Source organism: Oryctolagus cuniculus, chromosome 7 (assembly GCF_051225735.1).
Source record: "Oryctolagus cuniculus isolate XC-2025 breed Fujian yellow rabbit chromosome 7, ASM5122573v1, whole genome shotgun sequence".
Taxonomy (NCBI): domain Eukaryota; kingdom Metazoa; phylum Chordata; class Mammalia; order Lagomorpha; family Leporidae; genus Oryctolagus; species Oryctolagus cuniculus.
The window spans coordinates 436,080-452,575 of record NC_142873.1 but is presented as its reverse complement, the minus strand read 5'-3'; the positions used below and the strand labels follow the sequence as shown (position 1 = coordinate 452,575).

Sequence of the window (16,496 nt, the reverse complement as noted above, 5' to 3'; positions counted from 1 at the left end):
ACTGGCTTGAGTCCTGGCTACTCCACTTCCAATGCAGCTCTCTGCTATGACTTGGGAAAGCAGTGGAAGGTGGCCCAAGTCCTTAGGCCCCTGCACCTGCATGGGAGACCCTGAAGAAACTCCTGGCTCTTGGCTTTGTATCAGCACAATTCTGGCTATTGTGATCATCTGGGGAGTGAACCAATGGATGGAAGACTTCCCTCTTTCTGGTAAGGATGGGAGCTCTTTCTTTCTCTTTATTCCTCTCTGTGTGTCTCTGCTCTCAGATAAGTAAATAAAAAGTTAAAATAGATAAATAAATAAAACCTCTACTTTCACACATTTACATGCTAATTTCATGCCCTATAATGTTCCAAATGCAAGAAACTTCAGATAAATGCTCTACCTTCCTCATACTCCCATAATTTGTTCTATCTTATCATGTTTTGCTGCAGACTTGCAGTAGCATTCCTTCTATAGTGCTGTTTTATGTTGTTAAAATGTTATTAAAAGGGGCTGGCATTGTGTCACAACAGGTTAAGCCACAGCCTAATGCCAGCAACCCATACAATACCAGTTTGAGTCCTGGCTGCTCTGCTACTGATCCAGCTCCCAGTTAATGTGCCCAGGAATGCAGGGGATGATGACCCAAGTGCTAGGGCCTCTGCCACCTGTATGGAGTTCTTGGCTCCTTGGCTTCAGCAAGGACCAGCCTGGCAGCTGTAGTCATTTTGGGAGTGAACCAGTAGCTAAAAGCATTTCTCCCTCTCCCTTTCTGTCTTCCTTTCTCACTCCCCACCATCTCCACTGTAAGTCTTCCTTTTAAATAAATAAGTCTTTAAAGAATCAGAGACCAACATTGGATTTATTTTTCCTTCAAAGTATGTTATTAAAGGACAACTACTTCCTTGAAGTCCAGTAAGAATACAGTTCAATAAAATCCCTACACCTACTAACTTTATTTTCTTTACTGATTGATTTTTTAACAGGCAGAGTTAGACAGTGAGAGAGAGAGACAGAGAGAAGGGTCCTCCTTCCATTGGTTCACCCCCCCAAATGGCCACCAAGGGCTGGCATGCTGCACTGATGCAAAGCCAGGATCCAGGTGCTTCCTCCTGGTCTCCCATGAAGGTGAAGGGCCCAAGCACCTGGGCAATCCTCCACTGCCCTCCCAGGCCACAGCAGAGAGCTGGACAGGAAGAGGAGCAACTGGGACAGAATCTGTCTCCCTGACTGGGACTAGAACCCTGGGGTGCCAGTGCCGCAGGTGGAGGATTAGCCAAGTGAGCCACAGTGCCACCCTACTGATTGATTTTTTTAAAAGATTTATTTATTTATTTGAAAGTCAGAGTTACACAGAGAGAGCAGAGGCGGGGGGTCTTCCATCCAATGGTTCACCCCCAGATGGCCACAACAGCTGGAAACTGCACTGATCCAAAGCCAGAAGCCAGGAGCTTCTTCTGGGTCTCCCACACAGGTGCAGGGGCCCAAGGACTTGGGCCATCTTCTACTGCTATCCCAGGCCATAGCAGACAGCTATATTGCAAGTGGAACAGCTGGATCTCGAACAAGTGCCCATATGGGATGCTGGTGCTTCCAGCCAGGACATTAACCCACTGTGCCACAGTGCCAGCCCCTACTGATTGATTTTTTAAGGGAAAGAGTTTATTGGGGGAAACCCAACATACCAGTGGGAAGGGGAAAAGAAGGAAAAGAGGGAGAAGAAGAGCATAAGAGAGACAGAGATCAGGAGATGGAGAGAAAGAGAGAGGTCCTTTTAAAACTTTGCCAGGGGGCAGGCAGGGAAGTAGGAGCAGCAAATCCCATTAGGATGGGAGTGGAGCTTGACAGCAATGGTTGAGCCATGTGACCACCTGGCTTCCAGCAATGGCAGTGGGGGCTAGAGCCTAGGATGGTGTCAGGGTGTAGTTCACACCATAGATAAGATTGTACCATTTTACTAACATCCCCCCTTTTAGTTTTTTATGAAGCAGGAATTGTATGGGAATACATTAGTCCCAAAAGTCCAGGAGGGTTAGAGGGACGATGATCTGTCTTTAAAGCTACTTCCTGCTGGAACAGGGCAATGAGATACTCTTCACTGGCATGGAGCAATGTCTCAAGCCACTGTCTCCTGGGCAGGGAGCCAAGTATATCCCTGTAGCAGCAACAGCATTTGGTTGACCGCCTGGTTGCTGAATGCCTTGGTTCATTCCATTATCAACTCCTGTAAACACTTAAACATACACTGTAGTATAAAAGACAGGGTGAGAATAGCAACCAATGATCCTGAGAGTGGCATTAACCAGGTAATGAGAGGATTTCATAGAGGAGAGGAAATGATGGTGGGGGGGGGGTCTCTGGACCCTTGTGAGGACTGCGTGATAAATGTGGTTTAAAGCTGATCCCAACCAACATCAGGAGAAAGGCCACTCAACTTTTTCAGGTAGAGGGGTTTGTCTGTAGAGAAATTCTGAACAACAATACAACATTAAGTAGGGGAAAGGACCATCAATACACACATGTGGGGAGTAGAACCCTTGATATTAGAGTAGAGGCTATGATTACAAAGGAATGAGGCCCTAAGTGGGCTAGATACAAAGGACAGAGTCATCATTAGAGGACCTAAGAAAGGTGCTGTGTAAGCCAAATAGAAATTGACAGTCTGGCCGTTGTGGCCAATTGGGGAGTAAACCATCGGATGGGGGATCTCTCTCTCTCTCTCTCTCTCTCTCTCTGCCTCTTGTCTCTCTGTGTAACTCTGACTTTCAAGTAAATAAAATAAATCTTTTAAAAAAAGGAAAGAACTGACAGAAGGGGCCTGATAATAATCTGGTGAGCTTTAAGGCCTTGTAAGTTATGAGGCCCAGACCTATCTATCTCTTCACATGGGGTATAGCCTAAGGGAGGTGTGAACCTCCTTGGGGAAGGCAGCCTGTTGACTTCCATTACCTAGCTGGCTTGGGAGGAGAGGTGGTCAGGTTAAGGCAAGTGGCATCTTCTGCCTGCAACGTTACTGACTCTGCATGGCTGTACCCTCAGCAGTGGTGGTCACTTTGGAAACTTGGCCAAGTGAAGGGCTTTTCAGCTTGTAGCTTGCAAGATCTGTGGCTCTGAACTGGGCATCCTTCAACTCCAGGGCAGTTCCATTTCCAGTGATCCAACTCTTGGCTGGCAGAGCTGCCAGGGCTCTTCATAAGTGGATTTCTGCTGAATCCCAGGATTACCACATTGAAAGCCACTGTAGCGGACTGGCCTGCTGGGTTTCTTTGAGGGCAGATCGCTGTACAGAGCAACCTTTAATAGGCCTGCCACCTATGTTTACATTGCTTCTGATGCCTAGCTTTCTTTTCCTCCTGGTTTTTCTTAAAGCAGACCAGAGGATGCAAGTCAAGGAGGTGCTCAAGTCCCATCTCTAATTTACTGATTGATTTTTATCATCACATGTCCCACTTACTGAGATTACAGTAGTTGCAATTTGCCTGTGTGTTCATTTTCTCTCCCACTAGGATGGAAATTCCTGGGAATGTGGATTTTGTTTATTCAGCACTATATATCAGTTTCTATCAAAGTACCCACTATGTAATAAATTTCAAAAATACTTATGGAATAAATGAAGACATTGATATTTAATAAGGCTAATCCATTAATATTGGGAATTCCTTCAGAGATGTGCAATACAAGAGTTAATCTGACACTACTGATTCAGTGAGCTGTAAATGTGATGAACTCACAAATTTGAATCCCTTTTCATTTGGAAATGACTCTGGAGTTCATCAATGATCAACTAAATATAGGAAGTCATTGGTTTATAGCAAAGATCTATTTTAATTTGTTTATTCAGAAATAGAGCATAAAGTGGAAGTGGAACTTGCCACATTTTCTGGTGATGTTTGTTTATCTTCTTTTTTATTGATTTTTAAAATTTATTTTAAGGAATACAAGTTTCATCAGTACAACTTTAGGTATGTTTTATTATTTAAAATGCTTAAAAATTCTCTGCTGGATCCAGCATTGTAAAGTAGTGGGTAGAACGGCCATCTGTGATGCTGGTATTCTGTATGGGATCTGGTTCCAGTACTGGCTATTCTACTTCCTATCAAGGCCCCTGCTAATGCACCTGGGAAAACAGCAGATGTTCCAAGTACTTGGGCCCCTGCATGTGGGACACCTGGATCCTGGCTTTGGATAGGCCCAGCTGCAGCCATTATGACCATTTGGAGTGTGAACCCTGGCTGGTAGATATCTCTCCCTCTCTGTACCTTTGCTTTTCAAATAAATAAACAAATCTCTTTTTAAAAATTCTCTGCTGATGTACTAAAATTTCCCTCCTTTCACATCTTTTGACCTCCAGTCCCACTTCCTAGAAGTGACCTAAGTATTCTTGAAATTTTGTTCAAGGTACTTGTGGGTAGTGGGCCACAGATTGACTCATTCCCTACATATGGATATACAAACTGCAGCTCTCTGTTTACTCTGATAGGCTGTCTTTTTTCTTGTTAGTGCTCCCTCACTAGGCACTTTGACTCAATGCCTTTCCAGAGACTGCTCCATCCTTTAGCACTCCTTCTCAATACAGCCCCATGAGGAACTTAACCTGGCTCTTAGTTGTGCCTGTGGGATGGGTATGGCCATATTTTGTGCCTTTGGTCAGCCTACCGGTGCCTGCTTTTAAAGCCTGATGCCAGTATACCTGAGGCTGTGCTCCCCTGGCTGGGTCTAGCCTGGCTCAGCTGCAGTTCCCTGTGACAGGGCTGGATGATCCTTTGCCTCATCTTTCCCCACACCCCATCCTTGGAAGATGCCCTGAGAAACTGAGCACTCAAGAGACATAGGGACCTAAACGCCCCCTTGCCATCCTGCGGCTAGGGAGAACTTGCCCACCAAACTGGGCTGTTTGTCTCAGCACACCTCGTATGTGCAGTGTGCCACAGGCCATGAGAGACAGTGTCTTCAAGTCAGTCAGAAAAGGAGCAAGAGCCTCCTGGGAGGCAGAGTTTTCATCATACACATCCAACCCTCTGCCAACTCAACAGCTCTCTCTTCCTCCCACAGTCCCTCAACCCTGAGGTGAGGCTTTCATTTCCTTCCTGTCTGCTATGGACTTCTACTATGGCTAATCTTCCCCTGTCTCAACTTTGCTGCTAGGTCTTAATCTAAGTGCTGAGTACAAGTTCAGAGACAGAAGCAGTTTTATTGGTAAAGGAAGATAAATTGGGAAATACATTCAAAATGACTTACTGTTACAGATTTTATCTATAAAATTTACTGTATAGATTTTATGTAGCTTAACTAATCAATAGTGATGTTGTATTCCATATAATATTCTTTTCTTTTTGATGCAATATTTGTTACAGTTGTTACCACAGCCATACACACATCTCTATCTTATTATTTTCTAGGACCACATAGTTTTGCATTGAAAAAATATTTTGCCATTCTCTTAGTCATGGGCATTTAGGTCATTTCCAGTCATTTTCTTTGCAAGCAATGCTGTAGTAGGCATTACTAAGTACAGTTTGAGCATTTTTATTTTTTATTTTTGTGTGAGTATATACTTTAGCTACATCTCTAGAAGTGGGACTGCTGGAAAACTGTTATGAGAATTGAAGATTGAATATAAAAGTGTTTATCTATTTCATTTTGACATGAAGTCACAGGATGCCCTTTCAGCATTAGTTTGGATAACTATGTCAGTGATGACCAGAACACAAGAATCCATTTTGAAGATAGAGAGGAGGAAATTGGAAGGAGGTGAGTCACTTACTGGGCACCAGTGCAATGTGGGCATGGGCTCAAGGGCTTGGGAATCACATAAACTGTGTGGGAATTCTAGCTCTGCCATTTGCTGGCTGTATGGCCGGTTTCCTCATTCATGTGAACAGCTGTGAAGGTAAATAAAACACTTGTACAGTATTTAGTAATGAAAAATGTACATTTTTAGCACCATTATTATGTATCTAGTACTGTGCCAGATGCTTAACAAATAGTGGGACTGATGAGCACATAAGAGGAGGTATTAAACTTTATTTCTGTCTAGTTGGGAAAATACAACATGCCCATCAGAAATCTTCAAATAACATCCATCCTTCACAAACTGTAAATGTTCTATAAGTCCAGACACACTTTGTAGAATATTTATGAGAATAATTGATGTGAATAATTTCAAAAATCAGTTCCAAAAAATACATGTGTATTTAGATGTTTGGTGCTTTGAAGAGCTCTCTTTAATTTCACATGGCTTTATTGAAAGCAACAATATGTTCTATGATGGGTTGAAATGTCAACCTTATGTTTTAAAAGTTTAATTGCATATCTTATGGTTTCTCTAGAGTCAACATACTAAAATATTTTAAGTAAAGGTTACTGCTATTTACGTTAAAATAGTGTCATTGTACAGTTGAAGGAGATTTGATTCTTCTGATGGATTTCAAAAATAAATTTTAGACTTGGTTTTAGAACTTTTCTATTTCATAAACTGCCAGGGTCCTGTGAGTGCCTCTGTTTGAAGATGTTTTGGTGTCTACCCTACATTGTTATGATATGTCTTAAAAGGATATAGTTTGAAGCACTAACAAGAATAGACATCAATTAGGAAAAAGCCCCTATCAGAGCAACACAAATTCTGCTAAGCTTGAGCAAAAATAAATATCAAATTGATGGTAAATCTTGGGTTTAAGAATGGTGAAATCACTGATCATTTGTTAAAAAAAAAGTGTATGGGGACAATACCTCAAAGGAATCAGCAATTTACAAAAGAATTAATTGTTTTAAGAAGGAAAAAGACAATGTTGAATGTGAACCCTACAATGTCAGATCATCTATATCAATTTGTGGAAAAACCTCACCTTGATTATGACTTAATCAAAGGGTACTGATGATCAACATTAGAAAAAATGGCCAGCCAGGGCCATGGCTCACTTGGCTAATCCTCCATCTGTGGTGTCAGCACCCCAGGTTCTAGTCCCGATTGGGGCACCGGGTACTAGTCCTGGTTGCTCCTCTTCCAGTCCAGCTCTCAGCTATGGCCCAGGAGGGCAACAAAGGATGGCCCAAGTGCTTGGGTCCCTGCACCCACATGGGAGACCAGGAGGAAGTACCTGGTTTCTGGCTTCAGATCGGCACAGCGCCAGCCGTAGTGGCCATTAGGGGAGTGAACCAATAGAAGGAAGACCTCTCTCACTGTCTATAACTCTCTCTCTGTTTCTCTCTCTCTCACTGTCTAACTCTGCCTGGCAAAAAATAAAAAAAAATAAAAAATAAAAAAAGAAACAATGGCCAACACTGCAGATATCTGATTCATGTTTCACAATTCTGGCTCAAAATCTCAAATAGAAGATTCCTCAGAAACCTGAATATAGCCTTACCACATGACCCAGCCATCCCACTCCTTGGAATTTACCCAAAGGAAATTTAATTGGCAAATAAAAGAGCTGTCTGCACCTCAATGTTTATTGCAGCTCAATACACAATAGACATGGAATCAATCTAAATGCTCATCAACAGAAGACTGGATAAAGAAATTACAGGATATGTACTCTATAGAATACTATACAACAGTAAAAAAATGAAATCTGGTCATTTGCAACAAAATGGAGGAATCTGGAAAACATCATGCTGAGTGAAATAAACCAGTCCCAAAGGGACAAATATCATATGTTCTCCCTGATCAGTGACAACTGAGCACCTAAAAGGAAACCTGTTGAAGTGAAATGGACACTATGAGAAACAATGACTTGATCAGTCCTTGTCCTGTCAAGGAACAACTTACTATTTTATTCCTTTTAGTATTTTTTTGTTCTACTTAATATCATTGGTTGAACTCCTTAATTAATACACAATTATTCTTAGGTATTTAAATTTAACTGAAAAGTGATCCCTGTTAAATATAAGAGTGGGAATAAGAGAGGGAGGAGATGTACAGTTCAGCACATGCTCACTCAGACTTGTCCCTAATGGTAGAGCTAGAAATGTTCCAGGGGATTCCAAATCAATCTCATCAAGGTGGCATGTACCAATGCCATCTTACTTGTCAAAGTGATCAGTTTAAGTTCATAATTGATCATAAAGATAAGATTAAGTGTCAAAGGGATCACATAAACAAGACTAATGTCTACTAATAATAGCTGATAAAATTAAAAAGGAGAAAATGATCCAACATGGGAAGTGAGATACACAGCAGACTCATAGAATGGCAAATGCCCTAAACAACACTCTGGCCTCTGAATCAGCCCTTAAGGCATTCAGATCCGGCTAAAAAGCCCATGAGAATTTCTCAGGCCAAGACACTGGAAAGCCAAGACACTGTGGAAAAAATGACCTAAATGAAAGATCTCTGTGAGTGAGATTCCTGTGGAAAGAACAGGCCATCAGAGAAAGAGATGCCTTTCTCTGAAGGGAGGGAAGGAACTTCCACTTTGATTATGGCCTTGTCTACATAAATTTGGAGTTTGTGAACTCAAGAGGCTTCCATAGCCTTGGCAGCTCATGACAAGAGCCTCAAGTAATTACTGATGTCATAAATAAGAGTGTCAATTGTTAAATCAACAACAGGAGTCACTGTACACTTACCTTGTAGGATCTCTGTCCTTAATGTGTTGTACTATGTGAATTAATGGTAAAACTAGTACTTAAACAGTACTTTATACTTTGTGTATCTATGTGGATGCAAACTGTTGCAATCTTTACCTAGTATACACTAAGTTGATCTTCGGTATATACAGATAATTGAAAATGAATCTTGATTAAGGATGGGATGGGAGAGGGAGTGGGAGATAGGATGGTTGTGGGTGGGAGGGAGGTTATGGGGGGGAAAGCCACTATAATTCAAAGGATGTACTTTGGAAATTTATATTTATTAAAAGTTGAAAAAAAACAAAAAGACAAAAGTTTTACTTTTGAAATTTATATTTATTCGATAAAAGTTTAAAAAAAAGCTCAAATGGAGCAAACACTCTTTGATGAGTTCTAAACTTGATGCACCTAGATCAACTTCAGACAACAGTAGAATTTTCTATGGAAAATTTCAGTAGTCCCTGAAGTATTTCTTGGAAGAATTTTTAAGAGGAGATGAAATATAGACTTAGCAAAATGATCCGGAAGACAAAACCCAATGAAAAAATGGCTAACCAGAGTGGGAAATGGTTTAGACAAAACAGATTTATCAAGAGTAAATGTCATGAAAATGGTTTTTCAGATGCTCAAGGAGTTTTGCTTGTTGTATTTCTGGAGAATGATCATTGAGCATGCTTACATCACTTACTTGGAAAGAGCTTCAAGAAAGTCAGCCAAAGCTTTAGCAGGAAAACATGTAGGCAATCTTCACTAGGCAGTCCTTCATCATGACAATGTTTCTTCATTTCTTTCATCAAACAAGAACAATTTTGTAACTATTTCTACAGGAAGTAGTTATGCATCTATATTACACACCTCATTTGGCCTATTCTGACTTATTTTTGTTCTATAATCTTTTTTGTAAAGATTCACTTTACTTATTTGAATGATTTACAGAGAAAGGCAGACACATACACACAGAGAGAGAGAGAAGGAGAGGGAGAGAGAGAGAGAGAGAGAGTGAGGTCTTTCATCCATTGGGTCACTCCCCAAATAATTGCAATGACCGGGGATGAGTAGGCCAAAGCCAGGAACCAGGAGCTTCTTCTGTGTCTCCAAAATGGGGTCAGGGTCTTAAGCACTCTGATACTTTCTCAGGCACATTAGCAGGGAGCTGGATCAGAAGCAGAGCAAGGAGCTAGGACTTGAAATGGCACCCATATGGGATACTGGCACTGCAGGCCAGGGCTTTAACCCACTGCACCACAGCACCAGCCCCTGTACTAGAATCTTAAAAATCTTTAAAGAACATTCAGTTTTCTTTAGTTAATAATGTAAAACCCTGCATTGACATGGTCAAATTACTAGGAGACACAATTGTTTGCAAATGAACTAAATGCCAAGTATCATTGTTTTAAAAATGTCTGGAACTTCATGGAGCTTATGTAAACAAATAACATTTATATTTGTATGTGATTTTTGAAGTTGCCTCATATGTTTTCTTACTTTTTTATCATAAGGTATCTTATCTATTACATCTTGGCCACCTTCCTTGATACTTTCTTATTTTTTTAATTTATTTGACAGGTAGAGTTATAGAAAGTGAGAGAGAGAGAGAGAGAGAGAGAGAGAGAGAGGTCTTCCTTCCATTGGTTCACTCCCCAAATGGCCACCATGGCTGGCGCCGTGCCAATCTGTAGCCAGGAGCCAGGTGCTTCTTCCTGTTCTCCCGTTCTCCCATGCGGTTGCAGGGGCCCAAGCACATGGGCCATCCTCCATTGCCCTCCTGGGCCACAACAGAGAGGTGGACAGGAAGAGGAGCAACCAGGACTAGAACTCAGCACCCATATGGGATGCTGGCACTGCAGGTGGAGGATTAACCAAGTGAGTTATGGCACCAACCCCCCTTGATACTTTCTAATGTGACTGCATTATATAGGAAATAGCAAGGGCCTTATGACTTTAAGAATGAGAAGTGACCGGTGCCATGGCTCACTAGCCTAATCCTCCACCTGTGGTGCTGGCACTCCAGGTTCTAGTCCCAGTTGGGGCTCCAGTTCTGTCCCAGTTGCTCCTCTTCTGGTCCAGCTCTCTGCTGTGGCCTGGGAAGGCAGTGGAGGATGGCCCAAGTGCTTGGGCCCTGCACCTGCATGGGAGACCAGGAGGAAGCACCTGGCTCCTGGCTTCAGATCAGCACAGTGCACCAACCATAGTGGCCATTTGGGGGGTGAACCAACGGAAGGAAGAGCTTTCTCTCTGTCTCTCTGTCTCTCTCTGTCTAACTCTGCCTGTCAAAAAAAAAAAAAAGAATGAGAAGTGCTTAATAAATTAACCATCTTTTCTCCTTTGCAGAACTTCTGGGGAACTCCCTCTGATCATGAATGCCAGAGAGATAGATTTAGACTAGAAGTTATAGGCTGTTTCATGGTTTTCACAGAGGGTTGACTCTAAATAACTTAGAAAAATAAAATGATAATCTACAGTTATTTGTAGTCCATTGAATTCCTTTATTCACCCACGATAATTTTAGCATCAAAGTGTTCCCCGAGATCTTTGGGCTGATCATTTCACAGATTTCATACTACTATAAATCATAACAGTAAATTGCTTCACACTATAACCTATAATTAGTAAAAGTCTAAAATTGGTAAATTTTAAAGAAGATTTGTTTTGTTTGAAAGGCAGAGACGATGGCCAGGGCTGGTCACACTGAAGCCAGGAGACAGGAGCTTCTTCTGGGTCTCCCACATGGGTCCAAGCACTTGGGTCATCTTCCATTGCTTCCCTGGGAGCATTAGCAAGGAGCTGGGTCAGAAATGGCACAGTCAAGACTTCAACCAGCACCTATATGGGATGCTAGTGTCACTGGCAGTGACTTTACCTGATAAAGCACAATGCCATCCCTTAATCAGTAGATGTTGAATTCCATAGTATAGGACATTTAATATGTTCATGTTGAATAGGCCAAGAAAGCTATTGGCCTGAGATAAAGGTGAGTGGGAAGGTTTTGAGATCTTTCTAGGGATAGCTGGGAGCATCCACAAGAACCAGAAAGCTTTAACTGGGGACTAGTCAAGATATGGCATGCAGTGACTGAACATCTAATGCTTAGTAAATATAAGACATCCTTACTGTGGAGATGCTATACATATTTGTGGTTTAATAATTGGAAAGAAGCAATCTGCCAAGTTCTCTTTTTCTCTGATTAATGTACACACTGGATTCTGTCTACTTATTAATTAGAATAATCCAACGGTCTGTCACACCTTTGAAAAAGGAAGCATTCAGGGCTGGAATTGTGGTATAATGGATTAGGCTGCCACCTGAAATACCAGCATCCCAAATGGATACCTGTGTGGGTCCCAGCTGCTCCATTTCTGAACCAACTCCTTGTTAATATGCCTGGGAAGCAACAGGAGATGGCCTAAGTCCTTAGGCCTCTACACTCACGTGGGAAATCAAGAAGTTCCTTGCACCTAGCCCAGCCCTGGCCATTAAAGCTATTCAGGGAGTGAGCCAATGGATGGAAGATCTCTGTCTCTTCCTCTCCTGTGTAACTCTGACTTTCCAATAAATAAATAAATAAATCTTTAAAAAGAAGATCACCTACATATTGTAGCAATTGAGTCTCTGTGGAAGGTTGGAACTCCCCAGAACTTTCCTAACACCTGGCCAAATAGATTTGAGGCTTCAGTAAAGCTTCATGGTAAATATTGGAATCTGGAATCCCTCCTTCTGTTACTCCTGGTTCTATAACATCCATTTACAGTTTTAGGAATTCCCTTCTGTATTTCACTCCTAGTTATTTGTTGAAATTTGGGATTTCCCCATCTTTTGCAAGGAGTATTCTGATCTAATCTCTCTTTTTAACTGTCTCTCTTCTACAGTGCAAATCATGAATTTTGCCTTTTATTTTTACTCTTTTGAAAAATTTCTCTGCTTCTCTTTATCTTTTGCATTTCTTTGGCCTATCAAGCCAGCTCTTAATTACAAAATTAAGAATACTAGAGCTTGGTATATTTAATCTTCATCTGAGCCAAACTTGGATCAAAAGACTGAGAGTTCATAAATTGGATCTTTAAGTCAAATAAAGCATCAACACTTAATCGTTGTTTTGCTTTTCTTTGTTCCTGGTCTGAGAGGTGTTCCCCCAGGACTCCAAAATTCTCCCCAGTAGACTATCCAGGGAAATGTCAGAGGGAGCCTCCTCAGTTCTCCTTTCCCTAGACCTGGAATTTTTATTTCCCAGTTTGATCTCTGTGTCTGAGTTTTCCTGTGTGCCCAATGTCCCATAATGGAGATTCCTTGGACATGTGTATTCAGTCTCCCATAAGGGAGCTTTCTTGAACACCACCCCAAATTTTTCTTGAGCTCAAACCTCTGTAGTGGAGGTTTCCTTCACATCTTGGGATCCAACTGGCCCATGTCCAGCTGTTTTCCTTGAAGGAGAATGAAACTGTAGACCAGGACTCCACACTTGCCTCATACTTGGGATATGTGTCAGTGACATATGCTTGACCTCCAAAAATGCCCAACTACCAATGCAATACTTAGACTCTAATTTTTCCTACTCGGCTCACATGTGAGGTTGTTTGGTTGCTGCAGTACCTGCTTTTTGTTTTCTGTGGCACCTCTGCTGTCCTCCAAATAACAAGTCTCAGGCTTCTGGAGTGAGATGGGGCACCCAGATAGAGTAGGCCACATGCAATTGGATGGGATGTGTCTCCCCCTCTATTAGAGCCCCCACTCCATGCAGGCACAGAGATCCCAGATGAGCCCTCAAGTTGTGAGAAACAGCCTCACCTTTCCACTCAAGACACAGGAAGTGCATTGAGAGGGGAGACTATGAATGGTCTTGCAAGATGGGGTGCCTGGTGGGACAGCACACTCAGCGTGTTTTACAGCAAGCTATTTGTTTCCTAGCATGCAGGTTCTTACTCCGATTCCCCCTTGGCTGAGTAACTACAGGATTACAATCTTCCCAGCATTTGCTTCAGCTGTTTTGGCTACTAACCTCCTGTTTGCCTAAGAACTTTCAGGTGCATATCTTAGTTTGAAAATGCACCAAATATTTACTTGTCACACACTGAACCAAGTGTGCAATCATTTGTTATTTCTTACCCTTTGTTGGTTGACATTTCTTTTCAGAAAACTGAATTGTGTCTTTCTCACTAAACCACAAACTCCATGACAGAGGCATCCTGACTTCGATGCCTTCTATTTCTATCAGACCTAAAATTGTGATATAACATAGATGCTCAGCAGACACTTACATATATCACCTCCCCAGTCCTCTCGGAAGGCTAGAAAGCATTTACCATTCTCACCCCACTTTGTAAATAAGGAAGCTGAGTTACATCATTCAAGTAATTTGCTAGTCATTAGTGGGTCAGAATTGGAGCCTAATTACTTGAATGATTGGATTCTTCTGCCACATACAAATTTTTGGTCAAGGAAATGATGCTCCACAGGACCAGGATCAGAGCAGCTTTGGTTATATGACACATGAGTCAGCCAAACAGACATGTTCAAGGCTTCAGTGAGCCAGAATGTCTCATAATTGTGTGTCTAAACTAGGGGAAATGAGTAGAGGTGAGAAGGCAGACAGGGGAGGCTTGCTAAGTGGAAGGAGGTTGTCTGGTCAGAGGCAATTTAAGAACAAATGGGGCTTTATTGAGGCTGTCCAGTGGGGCTTGGGGGTCTGTGAGTCCCTCAGATGTAGGTAGAATTCCTTCACAAGTGGACTGCCATCTGTCACTGGAAAGCTTGTTTCCAGACCAGCTGGCATCTCCCCCACTAATAGCTTCTCATGATGCATGTGTGACCTTGCAGCTTTAAATCACACTTTCAGTGTGGTTGCAATCTTTCACCCCGAGCTAGCAGAAAAGGGGTTTGAGCTTCTAAGGAGAACACAGCCTGTCTCCAGGAGACCCACACAATCTCTGTGAGCCCCAAGCTAATCAACATTCATATGTGAAACCCCTGACCAATGGACACTTCCCAGAATGATCCAATTGGAAAAAAAAGTAATGCCTTAAAACCCTGGGCACTTCCTGAAAGCCAGTGTCCTGCTCAGGCACTCTGCCTCGTCTTCTCTTGGACCAGATGCTTTTGTCAAATAAATGTTTCTGCCTCTTAGTAAATTGTTGCCTATCTTTTTATTTCGATACTAACCTGTGGAAAATAATTCTCAAAATTCGCTCCTGCAACCACCCTCCCTTCTGTGACTGTTAACACTTATCTGATTCTTTTTCTCTGGATGAGCAATTAAGATCTAGGTGGGATCTCTCCGCAGCAGTAGACGGCCTATGGCCTAGGTGCATGGAGGACTTCTAAGGGCTCTGAAGCCACATATGCAGCTGTGAACTTGCAAATTGTAGTAGTGGGGCCTCTGGTGCCATTGAGAGGAGCTAGAGAGGGTAACAGATTCCAAGAGGTTCATTTCAGCTGTACCATGCTCTCTTTTAAAATATTTTTAAACCAGATATTTTAAAAGATATATGTGTATATATTTGAAAGGTAGAATTGCAGAGAGAGAGAGAGTTTTTCCATCTGCTGGTTCACTTCTCAAGTGACTGCAATGACTGAACATGGATCAGGAAAAAGCCAGGAGCATGGAATTCCATCTGTATCTCCCCTATAAGTCACAAGGGTCTGAGCACTTGGGCCATCCTTTGGTGCTTTTCCATGTGCACTAGTAGGGGACCAGGTTGGAAGTGGAGCATCTGGGATTTGAACTGGTGCTCATACGAAGTGTCAGCATCACAGGCAAAGGCTTAACCTGCTACACTACAATGCTAATCTCTAAACTGGATCTTTAAAAGATTTCATTTTAGACAAGGTCTTTACAAATTATTCACAGCTATGACTTTTAAATTAAAAACCAATTAGTATGAAAGTATTAAAAATGAAAAGTAAAAGCAGCCTTGTTTCTATGTCTCCATCTCTGTATGGATTCATCTTTTTCTCACATAAATGGAAACAGACTTATATATCCTGAATATTTTTTAAAAAAAATGCATTGGGGGGTGGCTCAGATTTGCTAAGCCCTGCATGTGGGCAATAAAGTGTCCCCTGCTATCCTTAGCTTCGTCCCATGCTTGTGACAGCCTCGTTAGTGGACTGATACACAGCAGTGAAGAGACGCCTGTGTTTGGCAGAGCCAATGTGAGACCAAGAGACAATCCTTCCCTGCTGCCTGGATAATCAAAAGTTTTAGCCAGACTTCTGAGCACACACTGAGAGAGAGGAACCAGACTGAAAGCACAGACTATAGCACTGAAATGGATTAATAAGGAATTCAGTGATTTGGCCCATGACCTTCTGGCACGATGTTCTGCAGGTCCAGTTTGGGATGATGTGCTTCACTAGCAAGTCACAATTATGGGACAGCTCATATCATGACAGTGTATTCTTTTTGGCAATTCATTTTCCTACAGACTACCCCCTTCAAATCACTTAATGTTGCATTTACAACAAGAATTTATTATCCAAATGTTAACAGTAATGGCAGCATTTGTCGCGATATTCTAAGATCACAGTGGTCTAATGCTTTAATAATTTCTAAAGTTCTTTTATCCATTTGTTCACTGCTATGTGATCCAAATCCAGACAAACCCCTAGTGCTAGAGATTGCACAAATCTATAAAACAGAGATAAATACAACAGAATACCTTGGGAATGGACTCAGAAGTATGCCATCTGATGCTACCTTAAATTCAGAATAATCTGCATATAGCTGAAGTAAACTTAAATTACTGTTTCTTTTTTGATTTTCTTATCTGGTGGCTTCCCTATCAGATCTCATCTTCTAAAAAAATTTTTTAACTCCCTTCATTCATTGATATGTTCATCTGAGAATACTTTGTTCTTCCAGCTTTGGACAATAGCTGCTTTTGAAACTGTAAGGTAGGGGCTGGCACTGTGGCATAGTAGGTAAAGCCATCGCCTGCAGTGCTGGCATC

The 16,496-nt window shown here is 41.8% G+C and overlaps 1 pseudogene; it reads left to right on the top strand.

Annotated features, from left to right (window-relative positions):
• Positions 1-5,669: 5,669 nt before the first annotated feature.
• Positions 5,670-16,237, top strand: LOC138848118 (ubiquitin-conjugating enzyme E2 D3 pseudogene; annotated as a pseudogene).
• Positions 16,238-16,496: the final 259 nt, after the last annotated feature.